This window comes from Nicotiana attenuata, unplaced genomic scaffold, assembly GCF_001879085.1.
Source record: "Nicotiana attenuata strain UT unplaced genomic scaffold, NIATTr2, whole genome shotgun sequence".
NCBI classification, from domain to species: domain Eukaryota; kingdom Viridiplantae; phylum Streptophyta; class Magnoliopsida; order Solanales; family Solanaceae; genus Nicotiana; species Nicotiana attenuata.
In genome coordinates, this window is record NW_017670372.1 from 532,358 (window position 1) to 544,537 (window position 12,180).

The window sequence follows — 12,180 nt, forward strand, 5'->3', positions numbered from 1 at the left end:
GGTGGGGTAGAGAGATGTTCGATACCATGAAGAGAGAGATATGGATCAAGACTTTTATATTCTCCTCCACCATCAGTGTAAAGTGATAAAATCTTGGTGTCGAAATATTTTTCTACCAATGGGTGAAATTTTTGAAAATTCTCTTTGACCTCACTTTTATTTTTTAAGGTGTACAACCAGGTATATCTCGTGAATTGATCAACAAACAAGCAGTAATACAATTTTTTGTCAAGAGATAAAACTGGGGAGGGTCCCCATAAATCACTAAAAATAACCTGAAGAGGTTTAGAACTATTTACAGTCAAAGTTTGAAACGGATGCCATGGGCTTTATTCGACGAACATGAATTACAAAAAAATGATTTGTCTCGCTCAGAGAAAGGAAGAGAAAATTTATTCAAAATGTACTTAAGAACTCTAGAATGTGGATGACCCAGTCTTTGATGCCAAGTTGTCATGGAATCTGCAGTGGAGGACATGTGAACTTGTGGAGTCGAATTGGACCATTCGTACAATCCATTTTTATTCCGGCCACACACCAGTGGTACCCGTATTTTCAGATCCTTCACAAGAAAACGAAAAGGAAAGAATTCAACAGAGGTTAGATTGTCTTGACAAAATTTAGAAACAGAGATGAGGTTACGTTTAATAGCTGGGGCACATAAAGTTTGAGTAAGCTTAAAAATATTATTTGATGCCTTTAACTGAGTGGAACTAGTATGAGTTATGGGAATTTTGTTACCGTCACCCATAGAGACGTCCTCATTGCCATGATATTGTTGAAAATTATGCGGCGCAGTGGTGATGTGGTGAGTGGCACCGGAATCTACAATCCACGGATTGGCTGTAGTGGTGAAGCCAGATATGTAGTTGGCCTTGGCCTGAAAATGATTGTGAGACTTGGATCGGCAGACACTCGCGACGTGGCCAATCTTGTTGCATAACTGACGGCAAATAACGTTGGTGTTAGCATTATTCGGGGGCTGCCATTGTTGTGGAGCATTGGAGCGCGTATTCTGACGCCATTGTTGATTGTTGTTGTTGTGGCGACGATTGTTGTTGTTGTTGCGAGTGGCAACTGCAGCAGTGATCGGACTGGAACTTTTCTTAGACTCTTCATGGCGAACGAAGAGTTCATGATCAAGCAACTTTTCATATAGTTCTTCATAGGTGACAGTCGTATCACGCGAGCGAATAGCAACAGAGATTTCACGAAACTCAGGACCAAGACCGCTAAGGATTTTGACAATGAGCTCGGAGTTTGACACAGGGGCACCAGCAGTGGCTAGTTCATCTGAAAGAGACCGAATAGCTTGAAGATATTCGGTAATGGAGCGAGAGTCTTTGGTGATCCGGGCAAGTTGATCATGCAGGCTAAAGATTCGGGTTTGGGACCTATTTGCATAAGCAGTGTGCAAGGCGTCCCAAGCCGTCTTAGATGAGTCTGCCGCAGCAACCGTGGAGGCAATGGTGGGGTCAACAGAAGCCATAAGGGCATTTTGAATAAGTTGTTCTTGACGAAACCAAGGTGCGTAGGCCGGGTTGGGGGATATGTTTGTACCAAGGGTGATAGTACGGTTAGGAGTCGGGCTAGATCCATCAAGGTGACCATAAAGGTTATGTCCGTGTATAAGCATGGAAAACTGAGCTTTTCAAGTGGCGAAATTGTGGCTGCCACTAAGTTTGATAGGTAATTGGGAGGCGGGATTGAATTGAACTATGGTATTGGTGCCAGCGGTGTTGTCCGCATTAACAACTCTGAGATTGTTTCCATTGTTTGCCATTGAAAAAGGAATTTGGTGTAGAGAAAAAAAAACTGATCGTACTCGTTAGAGCTGTATAGGCTCAGATACCATATAAAGACTTAAGAGCTGATGGAAAAACTCTGTTTTGTATTGAATAGCAAGCTGAGTATATATACAAGTTTACCTAAGACGACTACTTGTATTAGGAGACTTATTCAACGTAAAGGCTATCAAAATAAACTAACTGATAGATACTCTCAATGAGAGGATAACTTTAGATCTACTTGTGTAACTAAAAGGATAAACACAAAAGATCTTTACTAGATGAGAATTCGTAACAATCTGGCAAGAGGAACTGGTGTTCCAATAAGTAGCTCTTGTTGGCATATTAGGTCCCATTGAACAACTGGTTTTATTACGGGACAACTCATGATGTTCATATCGATCTATTTTGTTCATAAGTCTGCTCTTTACTTGCCGTAATTAAGAATGAATTTCAGTTCTCTTCTTGTGGTATTTTGTTTAGTGTGTAGGGGTGGCAAACGGGCGGGTCGGATATGAGTGGGTCAAAACGGGTAATTTAAAAAACGGATAAATTATCCGACCCGACCCTTATTTGAGGCGGATAAAAAGGGGTTTATCCGGCGGAAATATGGATATCCATATTATCCATGGCTTCTTAAATATGATTACTTATGAGAGAATTTCTAGTCTTCCAAACTTGAGGAACTCCAATTTGAGGCTTTACAAATGTAAAAAGTTAAACACATTAGTTATCCATTTGGTTAACCATTTTCTAATGGGTGATTTTTAAAAATAGCCAGATTTACAACTGGTCGTTCAAAAATAACCCAATTTTAAAAGTAATCGAAATTTAGCCACTTTTTATGTAAAGATAAATCTGAGCGAAAACACTGTTCAAAACCCGAAAAATACTCCAGTATATTATGCTGGAACTCCACCATAATATGATGGAGTTCCAGCATAAATACACTAGAACTCCAGCATAATATACTGGAGTTCCAGCAAGTATAATGGTCCAGTATAATATACTGGAGTTTGGAGCACCAGTGCTCCAGTCTCCAGTATATTATACTGGAGATAGCAAAGTATACCGGTCCAGCATAATATGCTGGAGTTCATACACAAGTGCACCGAAACTCCAGTATATTATGCTGGACCGGTTTCTATTGCAGCAAAACGGTGGCTATTTTTCATTGACTTGGTAAACGCTGGCTATTTTTGATTGACCAGTCCAAAAACTGGCTATACCGTGAAATTTTGGCTTTTCTAAGTGGATAATATGGTTCATTATCCATATTCGATAAGTTTTTAAATGGTTCATTATCCAACCCATTTTTTGATAGATAATATGGGTGGATAACTAATTTTTTTTAATCATTTTGCCACATCTAGTGTGTACTAATCATTGTACCCTGTGGCAAAGGGAACTTGTGATGGCAGTTTTTTGTAGATAGCCAAAAGTGTTGTCATTATCAGTAATAACCATGCCACGGTCCTTGGCCACTGGCACCTCAAAAATTTGAAATAAAAGTAATATCGTCACGATATAATTGTAGCAGTGTTGTGCAAATCATTATTCATAAATATGGACTATTGTATCGGGCTCTTGTTATCTTTTATATGCACTATATTGAGAACTCTGTTCATTAAAAGTTTAGGCAGATGAAAATGAATTATTTTCTACAACTGAAAAAAACAAGTGCTATCGTCTATCAAATATGAATTGACTCAACTGCGCAAGTGTTGTGGCCTTTCATTTGGCCAGATGCCAAAAGTTTCATTAAGTCCTTGGCCAATTCTGTATGATTTCATTTTCTTCACAGGTGTTTGCAGTGCACGTTAGGGGGACCTTTTGTCTCGTTAGTAGTTTGAACAGTTCAATAAATTTCTTTATTTGACTTTTTCCCTTGGCAGGACAGCTAGTATCTTTTTCAACTTTAAGTTGTTCACACCGACATGTTGCCCAATTGGGGATGAACATATCCAATATCTCTAGAGATAATGCCAAACACTTTACTAGTGCATCCGCCATGTAGATTATAAGCAACATTAATTACAATTGAATGGTGAGTGAGTTACGTCCAAGAATATAATTCAAATGAAGTTTGACTAAAGTCTAAGGTTAGTTAAGTATGTCGTTGGTAAGCATTTTGAGAGCAAGGGTAACTATATTACTAGTATTATCATTGCACAAGCCGATCATCTTGTGACTATTGAAGACGAACTAAATCAAATAATGTTATCTTTTAATCTTTCAATTTCGTTTATGAAAAACTAAGGTAATCTCTCCCTCGTTTATGTTATGAAATTTAATGGAGGTACTCCCTCCGTTCACTTTTACTTGACATATATACTAAAAATATTACTTGTCGCTTTACACATATCAAGAGAAGACAAAAAAAAATTCATGTTATACCGACAGTATTTATTACTCATTTCAAATCATTTTCTCAATCCAATAAAATATGCATTAATCAATATGGGTATCATGGTAAATTATGCACTTCATTTATTATTTTTTACGGGGTGTGAAAAGTCAAAATGTGCCAAGTAAAAGTGAACGGAGGGAGTATTATATATTTTCTTCCGTGTAAGTCAACAACAACAATGACGACCCAGTAAAATCCTACTAGTGGGGGTTTGGGGAGGCTAGTGTGTACGCAGACCTTACACTTACTCCGAAGGAGTAGAGAGGCTGTTTCCGAAAGACCCTCGGCTCAAGAAGATAAAAGGAGACAATATCAGTATCACCACAGAAATCATAGGTAAAATAGCAACAACATGAAAACCAGAAGATAGATGTAAAGCAAAAGTGATAGCTAGTAAATAGACCCGGCACTATGAGAAACAAAAGAGTAGTAAGACACAACATTGCCACTAGCTATCTTAGACACATACCCTACCATACTAGTCTCACAAAGGTACAAGGTAAGGCAAGACTCAATTACCCCCTAACCTAAAACCCTAATACTCGACCTCCACAGCTTCTTATCAAGGGCCATGTCCTTGAAAGTCTGAAACCTCGCCATGTCCTGCCTGATCACCTTTCCCCAATACTTCTTAGGCCGCCCTCTACCCCTTCTCGTGCTCTCCACGGCCAACCGCTCACACCTCCTTACCGGACCATCTGGGTTTCTCCTCTATACATGCCCGAACCATCTGAGCGTCGCTTCCCGCATCTTGTCATTAATGGGAGCCATGCGCAGCTTCTCCCGAATCTCATCATTCTTAATCTTATTCATCCTAGTGTACGCACATCCACATCAACATCCTCATCTATGCTACTTTCATCTTCTGGATATGAGAGTTCTTAACAGGCCAACACTCAACCCAATACATCATGGCCGGTCTAACCGCCGCTTTATAGAACTTACCTTTGAGTATTGGTGGCACTCTCTTGTCACACGGGACAGCAGATGCTAACCTCCACTTCATCCATCCCACCCCAATACGGTGTGTGACATCATCGTCAATCTCCCCTCCCTCCTGGATAACCGACCTAAGGTACTTGAAGGTGGCTCTACTCGGGATGACCTGTGATTCAAGCCTCACATCCACGCCCACTTCCTTGGTTCAGCGCTGAACTTACACTCTAGGTATTCCGTCTTCATCCTGCTCAGCTTGAAACCTCTAGACTCAAGAGTCTGTCTCCAAACCTCCAGCCTCTCGTTAACACCGGCTCGCGACTCATCAGTCAGAACTATGTCATCAGCGAATAGCAAGCACCATGGCACCTCCCCTTGAATATGGTGTGTTAGCACGTTCATCACCAGGGCAAATAAGAATGGACTGAGCGCAGAACCTTGGTTTAACCCCATAACAACCGAAAAATACTCAGAGTCGCCTCCTACTGTCCTAACCCGAGTCTTAGCCCCATCATACATGTCCTCAATCGCCCTAATGTCGGAAACCGACACACCTTTTGTCTTCAACCATCTCCAGAGAACTTCTCTATGAACCTTGTCATACGCTTTCTCTAGGTCAATAAACACCATGTGCAGATCATTCTTCCTCTCCCTGTGCTGTTCCACCAACCTCCTAACAAGGTGTATAGCTTCCGTAGTAGAACGACTCGGCATGAACTCGAACTGGTTGTTGGATGCAAACACTGTCATCCTCACCCTCGCTTCAACCACCCTCTCCCAAATTACTGGTATGACTCAGTAATTTGATACCCATATAATTGTTACAACTCTAGATATCACCTTTGTTCTTATACAATGGAACCACTGTACTCCACCTCCACTCATCCGGTATCCTCTTCGCCTTAAAAATAACATTAAACAACGGTAGTCAGCCACTCCAAACCTACTCTCCCCACACACTTCCAAAATTCCACCGGAATTTTATCTGGCCCGGTCGCTCTGCCCCTACTCATCTTACACATAGCTCCCAAGACCTCATCAACCTTGATGCGCCTATAGTACCCAAAGTCACGGTGACTCTCGGAATGCTCCAATTCACCTAGCAAAATATCCCCTTCTTCATTCAGAAGTTTATGAAAGTAAGTCTGACATCTCCTCATTATCTGGGCATCTTCTATCAATACTCTACCATCGTCGTCTTTGATGCATCTCACTTAGTTCAAATCCCGAGCCTTCCTCTCTCTCGTCTTGACCAGCCGGAATAACTTCTTCTCCCCGCCTTTTTCCCTAGTTCCTCGCACATACGGCCATAAGCCGCAGTCTTAGCCTCTGTGACCGCCAGCTTAGCTTCCTTCCTAGCTACCTTATACCTCTCCATGCACGCTCGCCTCTCCTCCTCACCTGTGCTCCCTACTAACTTCAGGTACGCCGCCTTCTTCGCTTCCACTTTACCTTTGACCACTTCATTCCACCACCAGTCTCCTTTGTGCCCGCCAGAGACGCCCGTCGAGACCCCTAACACCTCTCTCGCAACCTCCCTTATACAATTTGTTGTCGTCGACCACATAATGCTCGCGTCACCAGTGCTCCTCCAAGCTTCCATAGCCGACAACCACCCCTCCAACTCTTGGGCTTTACCTTAGTTAAGGCTCCCCACCCGATTCTCGGTCTTCCTCGAGCAAACATTTTCCTCCTCTTTAACGTAATACCAATGTCCATCACCACGAGCCTATGCTGCGTCGCGAGAATCTCACCCGAAATCACCTTGCAATCCTTACACAGCCCTCTGTCACGCCTCCTGAGGAGGAGATAGTCAATCCGAATCTTCGCCACCATATTTTAAAAAGTAACCAAATACTCCTCCCTCTTCGAAAAACTAGAGTTCACAATCACCAACCCAAAAGCTTTAGATAAGTCCAATAGCGAGGTACCTTCTCCGTTCTCTCCCCAAAACCGAAGCCTCCATGCACCTCGCCATAACCACCTGCAGTTGACCCAATATGACAATTGAAATCCCCTCCTATGAATAGCCTCTCAATAGGTGGAACCTGGCGCACAATCTCATCTAACTCCTCCCAGAAGTGCCATTTAACCTCCATATTTAGGCCTGCATGCGGCGCGTTGACGCTAACGACGTCTAGGGTGAACTCTCCAACCACCAACCTAATACTCATCAATTTGTCATTCACCCGTCTAACCTCAACCACAGACTCTCTAAGTTTCCTATCCACCAAGATACCCACTCCATTCTTACCCTTTCGGATTTCGGAAAAGTCAAACTTTGAGAAATATTAGTTAATTTAATCGTACTTCTAATGCATTTTGATGAGTCCGAAACCTAAATGCCAAACTTTTTGGACTTAAAATACGTTTCTACTGCCTAAAAAAATTTACTTTCTATATATAACGCGACATTATACCGCGCTATAGTTTAACGGTGTTTCTATCGTTAAAGTATAGCGCGGTATAATAACGCGATATATATAGCGCGGTATAATACCGCGTTATATATAGCGCGGTATTATAATGCGCTAGACCTGTCTGTGGGCCCACCAATTAGTCTCCTGCATTTAACTGACATAACTGTTATTCAAATATATATAGCACGATATTATACCGTGCTATACCTATTTGTGGGCCCACCAATAAGTCTCATGCGGTTAACTGATACAACAATAATTCAAATGGGTATAATGCGGTGTAATACCGCGCTATACATCAAAAAATTCAGCCCCCCGAGCTACGCATTGCCTTGTTTAAAGGCATTAGGATTCTATGAAAATCCATTCAAAAAATATTCTAATTTCCGTTCAAACTTTTCTTCTTGTTATCAAGCATTTTTAATAATGTCTGAAGAGGCAAAAATAAGTGTGAGGAGACGTTCGGTGTACCTTAAAGTAACCGGTAGATTTCCGCATTCTGTGACTTCGCAGAGGTTTGCTTGTTATTTTGAGTTTAACATCGAAGATGATGAAACTCTTAGAGATTTTTTGCGAATTTTGGATGAATACAGGGAATTTATTATGATAAATTATTGGAAATGTACGTCAAGGTTGAAGATGTTCCCAATAATGAAGTTGCACATAGTAGGGATAACCCCCAGTCATCGGGTGGTTATTCTGAAGCAGTTTTTGCCGGACAGATTCCGGATGAAAGAGTTTGTCTTGATTTAAATTTATCACCACCGGTGAATGAGAAGCAAAGAAATAATTTCTCTCTTACTTTACATAATCCACAAGACGACTGGTAAACTTCAATTTTCCTTTCTGTTACAATGTTTATTTTTTGTTGAATTGGATTTGTATTAATACTCATATTTCTCATAGGGGGTACCGTCCGGATATGAATTTTACAAGTTATGACCCCACTCTTAGTTGGAATATGCGTAGTTCTGGCGTGTTAGATCACGGTGGTCCATCCGGGAGTCAATCACCAACAAGAAAATATCCATCATGGAATGTCAACATAGTACGACTTGTAAGTGAAGTGATATATCTATATGTAAAATATTTATCAATTTGAGTAGGTTATCATTTTGTTCTTTTTGTGCAGTGAAAACGAGCTACTTGATGGTCCTGACCTCACTCATTTGCCCGTAGACGATGTATTTACTCGTGATTTGGCAGATGCGCAGAGTCAGGAAGATAATAGTGATTATGACAACAATGACGATGAGTCTGGAGATTAAACACCCTTCCCTAACGAGGGTGATGATTAGGAGGAAGTGAATGTCAAACCTGAGCTGACGAGGGTGATGATTAGGAGGAAGTGAATGTCGAACCTGAGCTGACGAGGGAGCATGCTCCTCCACCTCTCGTTAGACCAAGAGTGTACGAGTACCACGTGCCGTTTCATAAGAGGAATATTACCTACCTTGATAATTTGCCAAGTATGCCATATGTGGATGCCTCACAAGGGATCTTGACAAAGTTCTGTCAGCAATATAGGATGAGTCTAGACCAACGGTGCTGGCAAAGGGCATGTATTTTCCCGATAAAGCTCGCCTAATCAGAGTTGTAAAAATCTACAGCGTAAGAGAGTGCCGTGAGATGACGGTAAGAGAGTCAACTCCGGAGGTATACAAGGCTGTATGTCGTAGAGACTTTATGGGTTGTAACTGGATGTTGCATGCGAGCAAGAAGAAATCAGGGTTGTGGAAAGTGGGTAAATATATTAGCACCCACAGATATGAAATGGACACATTCAATGAGAATCACTTCAACTTGGATGTAGACTTGATTTCTCTTGTCTTGATTCCATTCTTGGAAGTGTCCATTAGGTTCAAGATCAAAGAGTGTATTACAGCCGTTCACCAGGAATATAGGTGTACTATAACCAAAAGAAAGGCATATCTCGAGCGCAAGCGTGCATTTAAAATTATTTATGGTGACTAGGATAAGTCATTTTCATCTCTACCCAGGTACACGGCCGCACTGAAACACTTTAACCCCGGAACTGTTGTTGAATGGAGGCATGAGCGGAGTTCGGGAATACCGGAATATATTTTCAACTATGTGTTCTGGTCATTTAAACCAGCAATTGATGGTTTTGTGCATTGTCATCCGCTAATTACCATAGACGGTACTCATGTCTATGGAAAGTATAATATTAAGCTTTTGATCGCAGTTGCAGTAGATGCCAACGGACAAATATTTCCACTAGCTTTTGCCAATTGTGCCAATGAAAGCGAAGAGACGTGGACACTTTTTTTTGAACCACTTGAAGCAGCACGTTGTCAAACAGCGTTCAAGTATTTGTCTAATATTTGATCGGCATGGTTATATTTTATGTTCTATATGGAATTTTCCTGAATGGCAGGAACCCTATGCATACCACCGTTACTGTGTGAGGCACCTGAAGACCAATTTCAAAAAGAAATATCCCGACAAGGCCTTGCATGATTTAATGTGGATGGCTGCAACTGAGCACCAGTAGTTCAAATTAACGAGGCGCATGGAAGCGATCCGGCAGTTAGATGAAAGAGCCTATACTTGGCTGATGGGACATGAGCTTCACAAGTGGACATTGCATGCTGATGGCGGCAGACGATGGGGAGCCCTGACTACAAATGTGTCAGTCATTCAACGACTTATTGAAGTCTGCACGTGGATTACCTATCACTGCCATGGTCCGGATGACACTCAAATAGATTGCGGAGAGATTTGTTGAAAGGTATAGAACTGCATCAGAATTGATGGACAGGGGTGTTCAATTTATGCCAATGCCGATGAGAAGATTTGAGAAATACAGGAGGCGAGCACATTGGCATTCATTTTTACAGTATGATCACGACCGGGGTATTTTTTAAGTTCGCACCCCTATTCGCGGACACCGGGGGAATAATCTAGAAACCGTGAATGAAGCCAGCATGTTGTGTTAATGTGAAAAATGGACCATCTACCACATGTCGTGTGCACTTGCCATGAAGTGCTTTCAACAAGTTGGTTTAGGGGCAACCAACTATGTTGATAGGCAATACAGTGTTGCTGCATATGTCAACACATATAGTGGGCAGTTGCAGCCATTGGGTGCTGAGCTTTATTGGCTGCCAAAACCATTTAAAATGCTGTGTAACAGGGACTATTTGTGCAAGCTGCAAGTGCAAAAGAGAACGCGCATACGGAACCAAATAGTTGTTGGTGATACCGTTTATGCGCATAAATGTGGCATATGCTCGCAAATAGGACACGACCGTCGTAAATGTCCTTCAGCTGGTCTGGGTGGCGGTGGTAGTCTAGCTCCTGGTGCAAGTTCGTCTAATGTACCCAACTATCAAGGATACACCTAGTGTTTTGTTTTCGTAATGTTTTTTGTAATAAGTGTCTGTACTTGTTTATGTTGCAATATCTATCAAATAAAATTCTGTTCCACAGTCTTATTACATCTTATTTTTTGACATGACCTTTTGAATTGGGATGATGATATGATAGTTCCAACATTCAACTTATTGGTGTTAGTAAAGAAGATCAATCTGAAGATTGAAATTTCATAACATAATATTCGAAGAGATAAAAACACAACAACCATAACTAAAGCAACATACATGAAAATAAAAGATAATAAAGGATAAATCAAGATAATGCTGTTTCATTTCATAAAAATCAATATGTATAGCGCGGTTAAATACTACGTTTTGTGTGTTCTCTTGTCGGTCTGAAAAGCTGACGGGCTGCGAAAATGCTGTTTTGTTTCAGAAAAAGTGAATATGTATAGCGCGGTACAATACTACGTTTTGTGTGTTGTCTTGCAGGTCTGAAAAGCTGACGGACTGCGAAAAAGTTGTTTCGTTTCAGAAAAAGTGAATATGTATAGCGTGGTACAATACTACATTTTGTGTGTTGTCTTGTCGGTCTGAAAAGCTGACGGACTGAGAAAAATCTATTTCGTTTCAGAAAAAGTGAATATGTATAGCGTGGTACAATACTACGTTTTGTGTGTTATCTTATCGGTCTGAAAAGCTAACTGACTGCAAAAAAGCTATTTCGTTTCAGAAAAATTGAATATGTATAGCGTGGTACAATACTACGTTTTGTGTGTTGTCTTGCCTATAAATAACGGGCGCATTCTAGTTATTTTTTGCGCTTAACAACAACCAACAACAAATATTTCCATAAAAGCAAGATTTTTCTTTACGCTTTAACAAATGTCTGAACCCCTTTATGTGCCAAGGTGTGAGTGCAGCAAAAAATGCATGACGCAAGATTGTTGGGATGATGGTGAATCTGGACGCCGCTACTGGGCATGTATGAACAAGTTTTATAGGGTTCCCGACGAACCTGTTTGCAATTTTGAGGTATGGATTGATGAACCCTGTCAGCAGGAATACTACAAAGAAAAGTTACAGTATCTTCATTGTTTGTGTTTGAAGCAGTGGGAAAGAGAGCGACAATCCAAATGAGAAGTCGCGGAGTTGAAGGAGAAACTCAAAGAGGTGGAAGAAGAAAAAAATAAGCTGGAAGACAAATTTAAGTGGCTGGAGCAGAGATTACTCGGCGGTCGTGACTAAACAATGGCATGTACGTGTCGAGCGTAGTAATGTATCTTTAT